The 17,887-nt window shown below is 52.0% G+C and overlaps 1 pseudogene; it reads left to right on the top strand.

The window, feature by feature from the left end:
- Positions 1–6,140: 6,140 nt before the first annotated feature.
- LOC137466693 (PHD finger protein 7-like) lies at positions 6,141–10,652 on the top strand (annotated as a pseudogene).
- The last annotated feature ends 7,235 nt before the right edge of the window (positions 10,653–17,887 follow it).

Raw genomic sequence — 17,887 nt, 5'->3', positions numbered from 1 at the left:
GTCCTTCCTAAATCTCTCTTCTCCACTGTAAGTATTTGTCTTGAAAGGAGGAATTTTTCCTGACAAGTGGAGGAATAATCTGGTTTTGCCTTTGTTTCTATTTTTGGTGCAGTTATTGCAGAGTCTTGCGGACTTGGAACCATCAAGTCGGCAAAAGTCGCATGGCAAGAGGATTCACGTTTTCAAGACAGCAGTTCTGAGGGTGATGGTGAGCCTGAGACGTGAGAAATTGAAAAGGACCAAGAAATGCAAGTTCCCTTTCTATTTGTTGTCTACTTGGCTGTAGTAGTTGGATGCTGTGGGAATGTTAAGAGCAGCACTCGGGAAATGGGAAGCTGACATTGCACACCTCTGAGCAATGAAAGTCATCTTGGAAAACCATTTGGGCTGCCCAGAGTCAAAATTGCCAGCAGCCCATTTGATGTGAAGTTGAATATGAGAAGAGAGACGTTGAGCACAAGAAATTAACTTGGTCCTTTTGGTTGGACCAACTCCAAACTGAGTTTGGCCAAAAGCCAAAGACACAGTCAGATTTCTTTCAAGAAGTGATTTGGGATTTTTTTTATAGATGGCTCTCTTTGGTTACTAGGGAATAAAGCTTTTCAACGGTCACCATTTCTCTGAAGCGCTACAGTTTTAACTTGTGTTCATGGAATTTGATAGTACAATTTAGGATGCTAAAATCCCTTTGTACTTGTCTAGGTTTCTTTCTTTACCACGCACAGAAAGGGCTAGAGTTTTCTTCTTCTCCAAAGATGATGAACGCCTGAGAGGTACGACGGAAGTTCTTCGCCCCCTTCTGTATTTTTTTTTAACTGTTCCTGGAATTCCGTGAGGAGGAAAAAAATGCTGCCTGCTTATGAATGTTTTCTAGTCAAAATTTGGCATCCTTACTTGCGGCCAAAGTTGTGGTAGAATCCCGTGAGAAAGTCCTGGTAAAATAAAGGCCAAGCAGATTTCTGGCTTTCTTTTCTTTCAGATAATTGCCTAATAGGAATCTGGACTTTTAGAGCTTACCAAAACATTAGCCACTTGACAGTTTACCTAGATAGTTTGGATCCTTTCAGGTATTTATATCATCTTTCACTTTTTCCTGCCTTTCTGGTGTTACCATTAGGAATGTTGAGTGTTCTTGTCAGCCACATATGTCCCTGTGCTTCTTGGTCCTGATGAATCTGGGGTTTTCTCTCCCGAATCCAGTGAATTTTGAATTTAGAAACAAAGAAAACAACAACCAAAGGAAACCTACAGAGTCCCCCAAAGTTGCAAAGGCCAGCAAAACAATTGCTTGTTACATGTTTTGTAGAACAGAGTCGTAAGACAGGCTGAAATGATGTGCCTTTCTCGAGACTGATTCGATACCGCTGCTGAAATGTATTGCTGTGTTCATCCAGTTAGTGCCCAGCAATCTTCCAGCCCGTCTGATTTACAGGGTGTGTTACGATGGGGAGCTCAGTCCTTCGCAGGCCTCAGTTCTGGGGGAAGAGGTGCGGTCTTGGTGCTGAGCTTCTAATGAAACAGCTGCTATTTCACTGCAATTTCGATTGCAGCATGTTGAGGAAAACTGCTGCTGCTGCCTTTCATGGTTCTTCGTACACCAGGCTGCAGTAGGGAACATTTCTGTTGGAGCCAGCGTCTGGTGGGGGGGCAAGAGAACAGGGAGGATGTGAAGAATTGACTTCTGGAGAACACGATTGCTGTGTTGTCCATGACTGTTAGAAGCAGCAGCACAATCAGAAGTGTTTAAGCCTATTAATTGGTTCTTTCTTTTGTGCAGAGGGCCCAAAGTTATTTTGCAGATCTGCAGAGCTCAGTGAAGAAAAAGAGGGTTGGGAAGACAGACGTAGATTATTGCTTGAGGTGAGTATGTAAGATCCGTTCCCCGGGAACTCTAGGTGAAAGCTGAGCATGGGGAGGGAATGCGGGTATGAAGGGGCATGCAGAATTAATTCAGGTCCTCGAGAAGAGCCTGCAACTTTGTAACTCCCCGGGAACAAAAGTGTTTTAGTGTGCCGGTGTGTATAACATCCTGTGGTGTTCTCCAGTCGGGTAAACCACGGCATTTTTGTCTGTTACAGGAACAGCTACTTAACTATATGTAAAGAATGTATTTAAGAGAAAGAGTGAATTTAGAGACTTCTCCTACTAGTGGATTCAGAACCTTCTCCCAAGAATTTGTTAGATTTTCATTATTTTCCGGAACGCCGGAGGAAGCATAAGGATACCAGACTGAAAGTCCAAGGAAACCAAGAAACCTTTTACTGATTAGAAGCGCACCACTTCTGTTCCTTGAAGAAGTTGCCAAACAACGTCACTTTCAAAATCCCTTCAATGATCTAACAGGAGAAAATATTGGCAAACCCTGTTAGGCAGTGTTTCCCAGCTGGAGCTGATGGTCTTGGGTGCTGGGGAGCCACGGGAAGGCTCCAGTCCTGACTGTCCGGCCAGGCTGGGGCCATTGAGCTCCGGCTGATCCCTGGCGGCTGTAAGGGCAAGCAGGAATGTCAAAGGCCCCCCAGACCCGGGCCGGGCCAGGCCGGACCAGAGCAGTGCCGCCAGCCCTCCAGGAGCGGACAGGCTCTGCCAAGCCCGACCTGGGCACTGCTCCCAGCCCAGGGACACGCGGCTGCTTTGCCCGAGAGCCGTGCCCAGAGCAGCAGAGCTGTCACACCCCAGCTGGTTCGGGTTGGTGTGAGGCCCTGGCAGTGCCCGTGGGTGCCCTGGGCAGCACAGGAGCTGTTGCCAGTGCCTGGGGAAGCACGTGTCCGGGTCAGCCTCTGCACGGCGACACAGCATGCAGGCTGCAGGGGACAGAGAGAATGGCAGCGGGCACGAGCACCTCTGCGGGGCGCTTTGGCTGCAGCAGCATCGGCCCCAGGGGCTGCTCTCTCCCTGCCTGCCTGCCTTCCTGCCTGGCTGATGGGCAGGGCTGGAGGCCTTGGAGAGCAGGGGCCATTGCGGGCACAGGTGTCCCAAGAGCTGCCCCCTGGCCCAGCTGGGCCCCACTTGGGGAGGAAGGAGGCTCCCAGCCACGGCATGGCTGAGCGGCTCCTGCCTCCCCCTGCCTCTGCTCTGGGCCCTGCGCCGCCTGCCGCAAGCGTTCCTGGGCCAGGCTGTGGGAGGTTGGCATTGCCCTCACCTGGCTCCCTGGCTCCAGGGCCCTCCTGCTTGCTGTAAGACATGGCAGCTCTCAGCGCTGAGTCCCTGTCCAGAAGGCCACAGTCTCCTCCAGGTGCTGGTCCTCTCTCTCTGTGGGAGAAAGAGGAGTGTGGGGAGTTTGCCGAACAGGCCCAGAGCCACGAGGGCACTGCTCCCTGCTCAGCCCTGCGTGAGCCCTGCTCCTGTCCGCCTTCTGCTCCCGTTGTCGCCTGGAGGAAGACCGCAGTCTGCTCTGGTTGTTCCTCTGCTGATTCTGGGAAGGGAGAGGCAGGTGAGCCTGCAGCACAGGCCCAGATCTCGAGGTGTGGGGTGCCTCTGGTCCCTGGGCAGCAGCGACCCTGCCCTGCCTTCTCCTCTCGTTGTCAGGTGGCACTGACACACGGCCTGAGCCCAGCCTTGCCTTTTGGGGCCAAGGGAAGTCTCTGCTCCTGCCTCTGGCACAGGGCGCTCTGCTAGCGGGTCAGGGAAGGTGATAGCCCCAGAGAGAGGCGTGAGCAGTGGAGGAAAGCCAGCATCTCTCCAGTCTTCCAAAAGGGCACTAAGAAGGAGCCAGGAAACTGCAGGCCCATCAGCCTCAGCTCCGTCCCCAGAAAGGTGGCAGAATATCTCCTCTTGGATGTCATCTCTAAGCGTGTGGAATAACAGGAAGGGAAAACTGGATGGGTTTAGCAGCTGTTTTGCAGGGCAAACAACTGAGTTTGCAGAAGAAGAAATTAATAAGATACAGGTTTATCCATGGCAAGGAAGCAAGCAAGGCCGTTAGCGTGGAAACTGAAAAACACATCAGGGCTCCTTGTAGTTAGAGGATACGTGCCTTAGTCAGCAGTGGACGTGCCTTAAGAATTTGTGGTAAACTCTTGCCAATGAATTATTGACGTTAAATGCTTTGTACCAATAAAATACAATAAGCTATTGCTTTGTCCATTGAATAGAAGGAGCTGTTTTGATGTAACTAGGGCCTTAGGATCACACTTTTTTAGGGGTATAAAACTTGAGAACAACTTGTAATAAAGAAGAAGCCATTGTTGTCACTGCACAGGTGTATGTGTATGTCTTGTGTCCATCTCTACAGCGACAGAAAACCATGCTTGGGCAATCCCATAGCCACCTCTGCTGCACTGACTGGCTGGGTTTGTGAGGGGAGAGCAGTGGCTGTTGTCAGCCGGGACTTCAGCAAGGCTTTGTCCCGGCCTCCCGTATCACGCTCATGGGGCAGCTCAGGGACAGTGGCGTAGAGAAGCGGGCAGTGGAGCTCCAAACTCAGATAGCTGCGAGCTCAGGGGGCCGTGCTGGGGCCAGTCTTGTTTGCCTTATTCCCCAGTGACCTGGCAGAAGAGACGGAGCGCTCCCTCAGCACGTTTGCTGATGGGACAGAAGCGAGAGCAGGGGCTGGTGAACCACACGGCTGTGCTGCTGCCTTTCAGTGAGACCTGGACAGGCTTGAGAGTTGAGCAGAGAGGGACCTAGTGAAGTTGCACAGGGGAAAGCCTCTAGAAGATCTTGAAGCTTTCTAATTACCAGGCAACAGAAGTTTTTTTAGTATAGAGGAGTGTATCGTGTCATCTTGTGACGTCCAGTCAGGGAAACCACTGCATCTCTTTATGTTACAGGAGCAGTTTCTTGTACGTATGTAAAGAAAGTCTTTGAGAAAAACACTGAATTCAGAAACTCCCTCTATATTACGTTGGATTTTCATGATTTTCTGGAATGCCAGGCAAAGCGTAAGGATTCCAAAAGGAAAGCGAAAGCCAATGAAGAAATCTACTTTTAGAGGTCAGAAGCATTTCCTGTTTGTTCCTTGAAGAAGTTGCCAATGTTACTTTTGAAATCCTTTCAAAGAGCTAATAGGAAAAAGCATTGGCCCAAAGTGTTAGCCTGTGTTTCTGAAGAGGAATATGCTTTTTTTGTCAATTCAATATTTGTAGCAGGGTTTGTTTTTGTTGTTTTTTTTTTCTGTTTGTTTTTGTGGTTTTTTTTGGTTTTTTTTTTTTTTTTTTTTTGTGTGTGCTTTGAATGTGATTCTTTGCAGGACTTTGAATAATTTGATCATATACCCAATGCTGGGAACAAGCTTAGAAAGAAACTTGAAAGTAACCAAAAGGAGTCAATTTAATTAAAAAAAGTAAGCCTGTTTATTACCAAAGGAACAACTGGAAGCAAAAGCCTCCGGCTAGTCCGGAGACTGTTTCAACAACTTAGTACTTGTAACCTAGGGGTGTGTGTTTCCAGGGAAACCTACTCCGCTCTGAGGAAAGACCCGGGAGTTCGGCACCCCAGGCCTTTTAAAGTCTCTCTCTCGCCTCCTGCTTGGGGCGCTCAGGATCCGTGCTGTGATAGGTCTATTTCTCCCTTGCCCATTGCCTTATCAGTTGCTGCAGTCTTGGCCAATCATTGTGGAATTCTCTCCTCCCATTGCTTGGTCTCTCCACCAATCTTGATTTAAGTTGTGGTTGTGTTCTATGATGCAATACTCCTGAAAGTTTCTCTGCCCCTCCACAAAGATTGGCACCCCATCTCCTCCCCGGTTCCACTCCCCCTCTATACATCAGCAACAGTACTGGGTTTTAATACAACTAATCAGAATTTGTTACTTGAATTAACAACATTTAACGTGTATTAACAACATTTACCTTTGTATCAACATCCCACCATTTTTAACTAGGTTCCTCAAAGGTTAATTTTTTTTGTTTGTTTGTTTGTTTGTCCATAACACCCAAGACAACATTTTACTGTGCCCTGCTGTCCAGTGCTGAACAGGGCTGAGACAGAGCAGGTAGCTCTGTGTCTGTGTGAAATTTTCAGGAGCAGCACCAGGAGCAGCAGCAGAGCAGTGCCCGATGGTTGCCTTGGGGCCTGGCATTTGAGCCTGCACTTGCTGCAGGAGTCCCTGCCTGGCTCCCGCCTGACCAAACCTTCGCACCCATCTCAGAACCTGGGTTCCCAAGGGGGCCGCCTCAAGTGGTTGCCAGGGACCCGAGGCCATGGTTGTCCAATTTTGGCTGCACGATGCTGATGTCAGCCTGGCCATTGTGACCCGTGCGACCAAGGCTTCAAAAGGCAAGGCTGGGCTCAGGCCGTGTGTCAGTGCGACCTGACAACGGGAGGAGAAGGCAGGGCAGGGTCGCTGCTGCCCAGGGACCAGAGGCACCCCACACCTCGGGATCTGGGCCTGTGCTGCAGGCTCACCTGCCTCTCCCTTCCCAGAATCAGCAGAGGAACAACCAGAGCAGACTGCGGTCTTCCTCCAGGCGACGACGGGAGCAGAAGGCGGACAGGAGCAGGGCTCACGCAGGGCTGAGCAGGGAGCAGTGCCCTCGTGGCTCTGGGCCTGTTCGGCAAACTCCTCACACTCCTCTTTCTCCCACAGAGAGAGAGGACCAGCACCTGGAGGAGACTGTGGCCTTTCTGGACAGGGGCTCAGCGCTGAGAGCTGCCATGACTTACAGCAAGCAGGAGGGCCCTGGAGCCAGGGAGCCAGGTGAGGGCAATGCCAACCTCCCACAGCCTGGCCCAGGAACGCTTGCGGCAGGCGGCGCAGGGCCCAGAGCAGAGGCAGGGGGAGGCAGGAGCCGCTCAGCCATGCCGTGGCTGGGAGCCTCCTTCCTCCCCAAGTGGGGCCCAGCTGGGCCAGGGGGCAGCTCTTGGGACACCCGTGCCCGCAATGGCCCCTGCTCTCCAAGGCCTCCAGCCCTGCCCATCAGCCAGGCAGGAAGGCAGGCAGGCAGGGAGAGAGCAGCCCCTGGGGCCGATGCTGCTGCAGCCAAAGCGCCCCGCAGAGGTGCTCGTGCCCGCTGCCATTGGCTCTGTCCCCTGCAGCCTGCATGCTGTGTCGACGTGCAGAGGCTGACCCGGACATGTGCGGTGACAAACTGGAGAAGTATGGGCTCTGTGCCCACGTGTTCTGCCTGGTGAGTGGCTCTGGGTGCTCCTTCCACCATTGCAATGGGCAATTCCTGCCTCTCTCTCCTCATCTGCTCATCCCCTTTGCTGCAGTTCTTTGCCACTCTACTTTCTCGTCAGAAGAACGAGCGTGTTGGACTCATGGGATTTCTTCCTAGAGATATCCAAATTGCAGTCTGGCGGGCGGCACAAAAGGTGAGAGCCTGACAAGAGCAGGGAGATTTGTGCCAGGCGAGGTTTGCCAGAGCTGAGCCCAGACACTTGGAATGAAAGGCCTGCCCTTCCGGCCGCCTGTGGGCCAAAGTCTGGCTCCCAGCAGCTGCACAGAGGCTCTGGCAGCGGAGTCTCCTCCACCCGTCGGCTCTGTGGTCTGAGACCCAGCAGTGGCCACATGCTAGGCCCTGCCCGGAGCCGTGGGGCTGCCAGGGGAGGCCCCGAGGCTGCTGCTGATGGGGCTGCTTGGCTCTTTCCAGCGCTGCTGCGTCTGTGGCCAGAGCGGGGCAACCATCATGTGTTGCAAGGAGGACTGTGGCAGATGGTTCCACCTGCCCTGTGCCAAGGAGGGCGGCTGCGTCACACAGTATATTCCAGAGTACAGGTGCCCCTCCTCCCCACTCCTGGTCGCCCCTGGGAGAAGATCCAACATTGCTCACTTTGCCCACCCATTTTCCCTCAGCACCTACTGCCCTGAGCACCGTCCAGAGCAGGACATGGAGGCGACTGCAGAGCCGGGCACCGATTGCCCCATCTGCATGGAGCCTGTGGAGGATAGAAACACCTTCAGAACCCTGGTGTGCCCAGCGTGCAAAAGGGCCTGGTTCCACAGGGACTGCATCCAGGTAGGAGCCATCCCCTCAGCCCCGGGGCACAGCAGGTGCTCAGCAGCACCAGGGCCTTGCTCACCCTGCTTCTGTTTGCCCTGCAGGGACAGGCCATGAGCGCTGGTCTTTTATGCCTCCACTGCCCCCTGTGCAGGGACACTGAACAATTTCTTACACAAATGTTCATCGTGGGGATCCGAATTCCCTTCAGGTTGGTGTCCTTCTGCCTGGCTCACAGGACAGGAGGTGCAAGTGCTGTGCTGTGCCAGGCCCTGCCCCAGCAGTCCTGGCCCTGCTCTGCCCCGTGAGTCTGGGCTTCAGCTTCACGCGGGACTTGGAAAAGCACTGGAGAAAGAGCGGGGACAACCTGTACCTCCATGAGGGCAGGACATCAGAAACTCATCAGCTTTTCCTTTCTGCATCAGAGAGCCAACGTGGGAGGACAACGATGCCTTCGCGGATCTAGGAGAGAGGCACAGCAGGTGCAATGCCAGGGATTGCCTTTACCCGGGAGGCAGGGAGGAGGCAGAGGAAGAGGGGTAAGTTGGGGAGCTGCACCTGAGGCTCTGCAGGGTACATGTGTCACTTCAAGGGCTCAAAGGGGAAAGAATCAGAATAACTTGTCTGGACAATCCTGTGCTGTGGACACGTTGTCCATGAGCCCCTTTGCCTCCCCAGGCCCTGGGAACTGCTGCTGTGCTCCTCCTGCGCTGCTGAGGGCACCCACAGGCGCTGCTCTGGCCTGAGAAACCGCATAGAGAGCTGGGAGTGTGACGGCTGTGCTGGTCTCGGAACGGGTATGAGGCAAAGCAGCCGGTGCCCCTGGGCTGGGGACAGTGCCCAGGCTGGGCTTGGCAGAGCCCCTCTGCTCCTGAAGGGCTGGGGGTTCTGCTCTGGCCTGGCTTGCCTCGGGCCTGGGTGGTCTTTGACATTCCTGCTTGGCCTTACAGCTTTCAGGGATGAGTCAGAGCTCAGGGGCCCCAGCCGGAGCAGACAGTCCGGACTGGAGCCTGCTCATGGCTCCTCAGAATCTGAGGCCATCAGCCCCAGCTCCCGCACCCCGGTGCCATCGGGGCTGGATCCCCGGTCTTCACCTGCAGAGACCAGCGGCCGCAGAAGCTACCGACACACAGCATGGCAGCAGTCTCTGCCGTCTTCCTCACTGGACACCAGCAGCCTCAGCACATCAAGTTCAACGTACAGCAGCTCCCCTGACTCTGAGGACAGGGTCCATTCCAGACGTGCAGGGCCCGGCCGAGGCCGAACCCGCTCTCGCCAGCAAGGTCGGGCCCCAGATGGACCCGTCCGATCGAGGAGTCGCCGTGACAGAAGCAACAGGACAATGACAAAGACTGAGAGGCCCAGGCGAAGGGAGACACCTTCACGGGCATCCCCCAGACACAGCCGCACCCGCCAGCAAGGTCAGGCCCTAAGTCCACCTGTCTGCTCCAGGAGTCGCCGTGACAGGAGCAGCAGGACAACCACAAGGACTGAGAGGCCCAGGCAAAGGCAGACATCGTCACAGGCATCCCCCAGACGCAGCCGCACCCGCCAGCAAGGTCAGGCCCTAAGTCCACCTGCCCGGCCCAGGAGTCGCCGGGACAGGAGCCACAGGACAACATCAAGCGCTGAGAGGCCCAGGCAAAGGGAGACTTCGTCAGGGACATCCCCCAGATGCAGCCGCTCCCACCAGCAAGGTCAGGCCCAGAGTCCACCTGGCCGCTCCAGGAGTCGCCGTGACAGGAGCAGCAGGACAAGACCAAGGACTGAGAGGCCCAGGCAAAGGGAGACTTCCTCATGGACATCCCCCAGATGCAGCCGCTCCCACCAGCACGGTCAGGCCCAGAGTCCACCTGGCCGCTCCAGGAGTCGCCGTGACAGGAGCAGCAGGACAAGACCAAGGACTGAGAGGCCCAGGCAAAGGGAGACTTCCTCAGGGACATCCCCCAGATGCAGCCGCTCCCGCCTGCAGCGCCGGGCCTCGAATCAACCTGTCCGGTCCAGGAGTCGCCAGGACAGGAGCAGGAGGACAGCAGCAAGGGCTGAGAGGCCCAGGCACAGGGGGACACCGTCAGGGATGTCCCACAGGAGCAGCCGCTCCCGCCAGCGGCGTCGGGCCTCAACTGGGGCCTCCAACAGCAGCACGTAGTGTCATCTTTTCTTTCTAGTCCATCCGCTCGCTGCCGGAAGTGAAGGTGAGATCGGTCAGTACAGGGTCCTTGAGATTTGCAGGTCTGTGAGAAAACCATAGTAGCTCTTGGCTTTTCGACTGGCAGGAAAGTAGTCTTATGCTAAATACCTTGATTTCTGTCTTACCATGTATTAAGTGAAAAGTCACTTAAATGATGTGGCTAATTAAAAAGGACTCTTGTTCTTGCCTTTAGACTCCAACCTCAGGTGTTTCCCCACTGCTTACTCTTGAAAGTGAGCCACTCCTTGATGGGCTTGTGCAAGAGGCCATCTGAAGCCCCCACATTTGCCTACCGATTGCCACGAGGAGAAGCCCCTTCCCCCACTGCAGTTCCGGCTTGCAGAGAGCAGCAGTGCAGGTGCAGCTGCTGTACCTTTACGTTAGCTGTTCTGAACAAGGCCTGGCGAGGACTTGGCAAGGACTTGGCAAGGACCTGGCATGGACCCAGCACGGGACAGCCTGACGCGCGACCTGCTACAAATCTCCGTTCTTACGCCAAATGAACTTTTGGGGTGACTCCCGTGGTCCTTCATTGAAGACCCCTCATCTGCCTCATTACCACCGTGACAGACAAAGATTGAGGACCCTCCTCCCAAGGACTGAGACTGAGACCCCTACTACAGGCAGGGGGCAAAACGGTGGTCTGACCACTAACGACATGACCTGTTTCCCTTCAGTAATTCCAGTGGACTTATTCTCCATTGTGTTTGCCTTGCTTTGGTGGTTTCGGTGGACTCGCCTGTTCCCCCGCAGCAATCACAAGGGCCTCTCATTGTCCTGCATGCTCCCCCCTCTTTCCTCTGTGGACTATAACTGGACCCCTGAGTTGACCAGAACTTCGAAGACTTCCCCGACACGACAAGACGGATCCCCATCGTCTGGACCACTGAGGATCTCGCCTGTGCTTGTAGCTATTCCCATCCCCCTCTTCTCTCTCTCTCCCTCTCTCTCTCTCTATTCTTTGACCTTCTTTCAGATCCCCACTATCCCATTTACTGTTTTGGCCCTTAATAAAGGTGCATTTGTTGTGATTAACTGATAGTCCCTTGTTGTTTGCCTTTTTGCACTTTTGGGATTGGTGAAAAGAGCCATCACGACACCCCGCAACAAGCGGATCGTGACAGCTTGGACAGGGTATGGTTAGGGAAACATTCAGAGCAAGGTGGCTCTTAGGGAAGCTGTCTTGGAAAAGGACGTGTGCTGTGTTGCTATCCTTGAACAATCTCATTTCAGTAAAGCCAAAAGGAAGAAGAGAGAAGAGAGTGACACACAACCTCAAGCGCCTGAAGAAATCGATTACTCTATTGCTGCTGATTTAAAAGACTTGCTTGGACCTTGAAAGAACAAACCAGAAAAGACTGTGGAAATACCCTGGGACAAAGAGGATGTGCAGGACTCTGCCCCAGATGACCATTTGGGACCTTTGCCTGAGAACGACGCAGCTCAGGAGTCGAGTGCTTTCAAGTTTCCCTTCTTTGGAGACACAGAGGGGTTGGGCATCAAAGGAGGTAACAGCAGAACCCTTCTAAGAGTGCCATTTCTAAGGAAGAGCTTCTGGCAGGCACTGTAGAGCAATAGGGTGTAAAGAAGGTCAGGATGCAGGGGATTTTCAGCAGCAGAAGTCAGTAAGTAGGCAGAAGCATTTTGATCTTCATTTCTGCTTGCCAAGGCTGTGGTGGATTAACGAGAGGTAGCTCGTGCTTGCATCTCAGGCGTTCTGAAAGGCATGCTTTGAGAAGGCATTGGGGTTTTTGCTGAGTGGTGAGAAAGCTTGTTGTCATGCCCTGAATTTCTCAAGCAGGGAGAAAGGGGATACACCAGTCATATCAAGTTTCATAGAACCCAACACGATTTTCAAGGAAATGTGTGTTAATGTAGAGGGAGGAGCAAAATCCGGGAGTTGACCCCAAGATCCATGGACATTCTCTTTGTTACTGAATTCTATTCTTGGACCTTTAGGAAAAGGAAAGTGAATGACACGTGATCATTGGGGTGTTCTAACCGTAGATAAAATGAGGCCTTATGAAAAGAAGATGAAACAACATTAAATGGAGTCACAGTCCTGAAGGAGAGAAGAGAAGCCGTGTGAAGTTATCCAAAATATTAAAAAAACCCCAATGCCACAAGACAAAGCAACAAGCCTCCCACACTTGTGCTGAATTCAGAAGGTATTCAGTGTCTTCTGAATGCAATGATAAATGTTTAAGAATACAGAAGCGATCCCTAGAACAAACTGGAAAATCCTGGAGCAGAGATGTAGCTCAGGAAATCAGGCAGGAGCAGATTCTGTCCTTCCTAAATCTCTCTTCTCCACTGTAAGTATTTGTCTTGAAAGGAGGAATTTTTCCTGACAAGTGGAGGAATAATCTGGTTTTGCCTTTGTTTCTATTTTTGGTGCAGTTATTGCAGAGTCTTGCGGACTTGGAACCATCAAGTCGGCAAAAGTCGCATGGCAAGAGGATTCACGTTTTCAAGACAGCAGTTCTGAGGGTGATGGTGAGCCTGAGACGTGAGAAATTGAAAAGGACCAAGAAATGCAAGTTCCCTTTCTATTTGTTGTCTACTTGGCTGTAGTAGTTGGATGCTGTGGGAATGTTAAGAGCAGCACTCGGGAAATGGGAAGCTGACATTGCACACCTCTGAGCAATGAAAGTCATCTTGGAAAACCATTTGGGCTGCCCAGAGTCAAAATTGCCAGCAGCCCATTTGATGTGAAGTTGAATATGAGAAGAGAGACGTTGAGCACAAGAAATTAACTTGGTCCTTTTGGTTGGACCAACTCCAAACTGAGTTTGGCCAAAAGCCAAAGACACAGTCAGATTTCTTTCAAGAAGTGATTTGGGATTTTTTTTATAGATGGCTCTCTTTGGTTACTAGGGAATAAAGCTTTTCAACGGTCACCATTTCTCTGAAGCGCTACAGTTTTAACTTGTGTTCATGGAATTTGATAGTACAATTTAGGATGCTAAAATCCCTTTGTACTTGTCTAGGTTTCTTTCTTTACCACGCACAGAAAGGGCTAGAGTTTTCTTCTTCTCCAAAGATGATGAACGCCTGAGAGGTACGACGGAAGTTCTTCGCCCCCTTCTGTATTTTTTTTTAACTGTTCCTGGAATTCCGTGAGGAGGAAAAAAATGCTGCCTGCTTATGAATGTTTTCTAGTCAAAATTTGGCATCCTTACTTGCGGCCAAAGTTGTGGTAGAATCCCGTGAGAAAGTCCTGGTAAAATAAAGGCCAAGCAGATTTCTGGCTTTCTTTTCTTTCAGATAATTGCCTAATAGGAATCTGGACTTTTAGAGCTTACCAAAACATTAGCCACTTGACAGTTTACCTAGATAGTTTGGATCCTTTCAGGTATTTATATCATCTTTCACTTTTTCCTGCCTTTCTGGTGTTACCATTAGGAATGTTGAGTGTTCTTGTCAGCCACATATGTCCCTGTGCTTCTTGGTCCTGATGAATCTGGGGTTTTCTCTCCCGAATCCAGTGAATTTTGAATTTAGAAACAAAGAAAACAACAACCAAAGGAAACCTACAGAGTCCCCCAAAGTTGCAAAGGCCAGCAAAACAATTGCTTGTTACATGTTTTGTAGAACAGAGTCGTAAGACAGGCTGAAATGATGTGCCTTTCTCGAGACTGATTCGATACCGCTGCTGAAATGTATTGCTGTGTTCATCCAGTTAGTGCCCAGCAATCTTCCAGCCCGTCTGATTTACAGGGTGTGTTACGATGGGGAGCTCAGTCCTTCGCAGGCCTCAGTTCTGGGGGAAGAGGTGCGGTCTTGGTGCTGAGCTTCTAATGAAACAGCTGCTATTTCACTGCAATTTCGATTGCAGCATGTTGAGGAAAACTGCTGCTGCTGCCTTTCATGGTTCTTCGTACACCAGGCTGCAGTAGGGAACATTTCTGTTGGAGCCAGCGTCTGGTGGGGGGGCAAGAGAACAGGGAGGATGTGAAGAATTGACTTCTGGAGAACACGATTGCTGTGTTGTCCATGACTGTTAGAAGCAGCAGCACAATCAGAAGTGTTTAAGCCTATTAATTGGTTCTTTCTTTTGTGCAGAGGGCCCAAAGTTATTTTGCAGATCTGCAGAGCTCAGTGAAGAAAAAGAGGGTTGGGAAGACAGACGTAGATTATTGCTTGAGGTGAGTATGTAAGATCCGTTCCCCGGGAACTCTAGGTGAAAGCTGAGCATGGGGAGGGAATGCGGGTATGAAGGGGCATGCAGAATTAATTCAGGTCCTCGAGAAGAGCCTGCAACTTTGTAACTCCCCGGGAACAAAAGTGTTTTAGTGTGCCGGTGTGTATAACATCCTGTGGTGTTCTCCAGTCGGGTAAACCACGGCATTTTTGTCTGTTACAGGAACAGCTACTTAACTATATGTAAAGAATGTATTTAAGAGAAAGAGTGAATTTAGAGACTTCTCCTACTAGTGGATTCAGAACCTTCTCCCAAGAATTTGTTAGATTTTCATTATTTTCCGGAACGCCGGAGGAAGCATAAGGATACCAGACTGAAAGTCCAAGGAAACCAAGAAACCTTTTACTGATTAGAAGCGCACCACTTCTGTTCCTTGAAGAAGTTGCCAAACAACGTCACTTTCAAAATCCCTTCAATGATCTAACAGGAGAAAATATTGACAAACCCTGTTAGGCAGTGTTTCCCAGCTGGAGCTGATGGTCTTGGGTGCTGGGGAGCCACGGGAAGGCTCCAGTCCTGACTGTCCGGCCAGGCTGGGGCCATTGAGCTCCGGCTGATCCCTGGCGGCTGTAAGGGCAAGCAGGAATGTCAAAGGCCCCCCAGACCCGGGCCGGGCCAGGCCGGACCAGAGCAGTGCCGCCAGCCCTCCAGGAGCGGACAGGCTCTGCCAAGCCCGACCTGGGCACTGCTCCCAGCCCAGGGACACGCGGCTGCTTTGCCCGAGAGCCGTGCCCAGAGCAGCAGAGCTGTCACACCCCAGCTGGTTCGGGTTGGTGTGAGGCCCTGGCAGTGCCCGTGGGTGCCCTGGGCAGCACAGGAGCTGTTGCCAGTGCCTGGGGAAGCACGTGTCCGGGTCAGCCTCTGCACGGCGACACAGCATGCAGGCTGCAGGGGACAGAGAGAATGGCAGCGGGCACGAGCACCTCTGCGGGGCGCTTTGGCTGCAGCAGCATCGGCCCCAGGGGCTGCTCTCTCCCTGCCTGCCTGCCTTCCTGCCTGGCTGATGGGCAGGGCTGGAGGCCTTGGAGAGCAGGGGCCATTGCGGGCACAGGTGTCCCAAGAGCTGCCCCCTGGCCCAGCTGGGCCCCACTTGGGGAGGAAGGAGGCTCCCAGCCACGGCATGGCTGAGCGGCTCCTGCCTCCCCCTGCCTCTGCTCTGGGCCCTGCGCCGCCTGCCGCAAGCGTTCCTGGGCCAGGCTGTGGGAGGTTGGCATTGCCCTCACCTGGCTCCCTGGCTCCAGGGCCCTCCTGCTTGCTGTAAGACATGGCAGCTCTCAGCGCTGAGTCCCTGTCCAGAAGGCCACAGTCTCCTCCAGGTGCTGGTCCTCTCTCTCTGTGGGAGAAAGAGGAGTGTGGGGAGTTTGCCGAACAGGCCCAGAGCCACGAGGGCACTGCTCCCTGCTCAGCCCTGCGTGAGCCCTGCTCCTGTCCGCCTTCTGCTCCCGTTGTCGCCTGGAGGAAGACCGCAGTCTGCTCTGGTTGTTCCTCTGCTGATTCTGGGAAGGGAGAGGCAGGTGAGCCTGCAGCACAGGCCCAGATCTCGAGGTGTGGGGTGCCTCTGGTCCCTGGGCAGCAGCGACCCTGCCCTGCCTTCTCCTCTCGTTGTCAGGTGGCACTGACACACGGCCTGAGCCCAGCCTTGCCTTTTGGGGCCAAGGGAAGTCTCTGCTCCTGCCTCTGGCACAGGGCGCTCTGCTAGCGGGTCAGGGAAGGTGATAGCCCCAGAGAGAGGCGTGAGCAGTGGAGGAAAGCCAGCATCTCTCCAGTCTTCCAAAAGGGCACTAAGAAGGAGCCAGGAAACTGCAGGCCCATCAGCCTCAGCTCCGTCCCCAGAAAGGTGGCAGAATATCTCCTCTTGGATGTCATCTCTAAGCGTGTGGAATAACAGGAAGGGAAAACTGGATGGGTTTAGCAGCTGTTTTGCAGGGCAAACAACTGAGTTTGCAGAAGAAGAAATTAATAAGATACAGGTTTATCCATGGCAAGGAAGCAAGCAAGGCCGTTAGCGTGGAAACTGAAAAACACATCAGGGCTCCTTGTAGTTAGAGGATACGTGCCTTAGTCAGCAGTGGACGTGCCTTAAGAATTTGTGGTAAACTCTTGCCAATGAATTATTGACGTTAAATGCTTTGTACCAATAAAATACAATAAGCTATTGCTTTGTCCATTGAATAGAAGGAGCTGTTTTGATGTAACTAGGGCCTTAGGATCACACTTTTTTAGGGGTATAAAACTTGAGAACAACTTGTAATAAAGAAGAAGCCATTGTTGTCACTGCACAGGTGTATGTGTATGTCTTGTGTCCATCTCTACAGCGACAGAAAACCATGCTTGGGCAATCCCATAGCCACCTCTGCTGCACTGACTGGCTGGGTTTGTGAGGGGAGAGCAGTGGCTGTTGTCAGCCGGGACTTCAGCAAGGCTTTGTCCCGGCCTCCCGTATCACGCTCATGGGGCAGCTCAGGGACAGTGGCGTAGAGAAGCGGGCAGTGGAGCTCCAAACTCAGATAGCTGCGAGCTCAGGGGGCCGTGCTGGGGCCAGTCTTGTTTGCCTTATTCCCCAGTGACCTGGCAGAAGAGACGGAGCGCTCCCTCAGCACGTTTGCTGATGGGACAGAAGCGAGAGCAGGGGCTGGTGAACCACACGGCTGTGCTGCTGCCTTTCAGTGAGACCTGGACAGGCTTGAGAGTTGAGCAGAGAGGGACCTAGTGAAGTTGCACAGGGGAAAGCCTCTAGAAGATCTTGAAGCTTTCTAATTACCAGGCAACAGAAGTTTTTTTAGTATAGAGGAGTGTATCGTGTCATCTTGTGACGTCCAGTCAGGGAAACCACTGCATCTCTTTATGTTACAGGAGCAGTTTCTTGTACGTATGTAAAGAAAGTCTTTGAGAAAAACACTGAATTCAGAAACTCCCTCTATATTACGTTGGATTTTCATGATTTTCTGGAATGCCAGGCAAAGCGTAAGGATTCCAAAAGGAAAGCGAAAGCCAATGAAGAAATCTACTTTTAGAGGTCAGAAGCATTTCCTGTTTGTTCCTTGAAGAAGTTGCCAATGTTACTTTTGAAATCCTTTCAAAGAGCTAATAGGAAAAAGCATTGGCCCAAAGTGTTAGCCTGTGTTTCTGAAGAGGAATATGCTTTTTTTGTCAATTCAATATTTGTAGCAGGGTTTGTTTTTGTTGTTTTTTTTTTCTGTTTGTTTTTGTGGTTTTTTTTGGTTTTTTTTTTTTTTTTTTTTTGTGTGTGCTTTGAATGTGATTCTTTGCAGGACTTTGAATAATTTGATCATATACCCAATGCTGGGAACAAGCTTAGAAAGAAACTTGAAAGTAACCAAAAGGAGTCAATTTAATTAAAAAAAGTAAGCCTGTTTATTACCAAAGGAACAACTGGAAGCAAAAGCCTCCGGCTAGTCCGGAGACTGTTTCAACAACTTAGTACTTGTAACCTAGGGGTGTGTGTTTCCAGGGAAACCTACTCCGCTCTGAGGAAAGACCCGGGAGTTCGGCACCCCAGGCCTTTTAAAGTCTCTCTCTCGCCTCCTGCTTGGGGCGCTCAGGATCCGTGCTGTGATAGGTCTATTTCTCCCTTGCCCATTGCCTTATCAG

The sequence above is a fragment of the Anomalospiza imberbis genome, unplaced genomic scaffold (assembly GCF_031753505.1).
Source record: "Anomalospiza imberbis isolate Cuckoo-Finch-1a 21T00152 unplaced genomic scaffold, ASM3175350v1 scaffold_397, whole genome shotgun sequence".
NCBI lineage: Eukaryota > Metazoa > Chordata > Aves > Passeriformes > Viduidae > Anomalospiza > Anomalospiza imberbis.
This window is presented reverse-complemented; position numbering and strand designations above follow the sequence as displayed.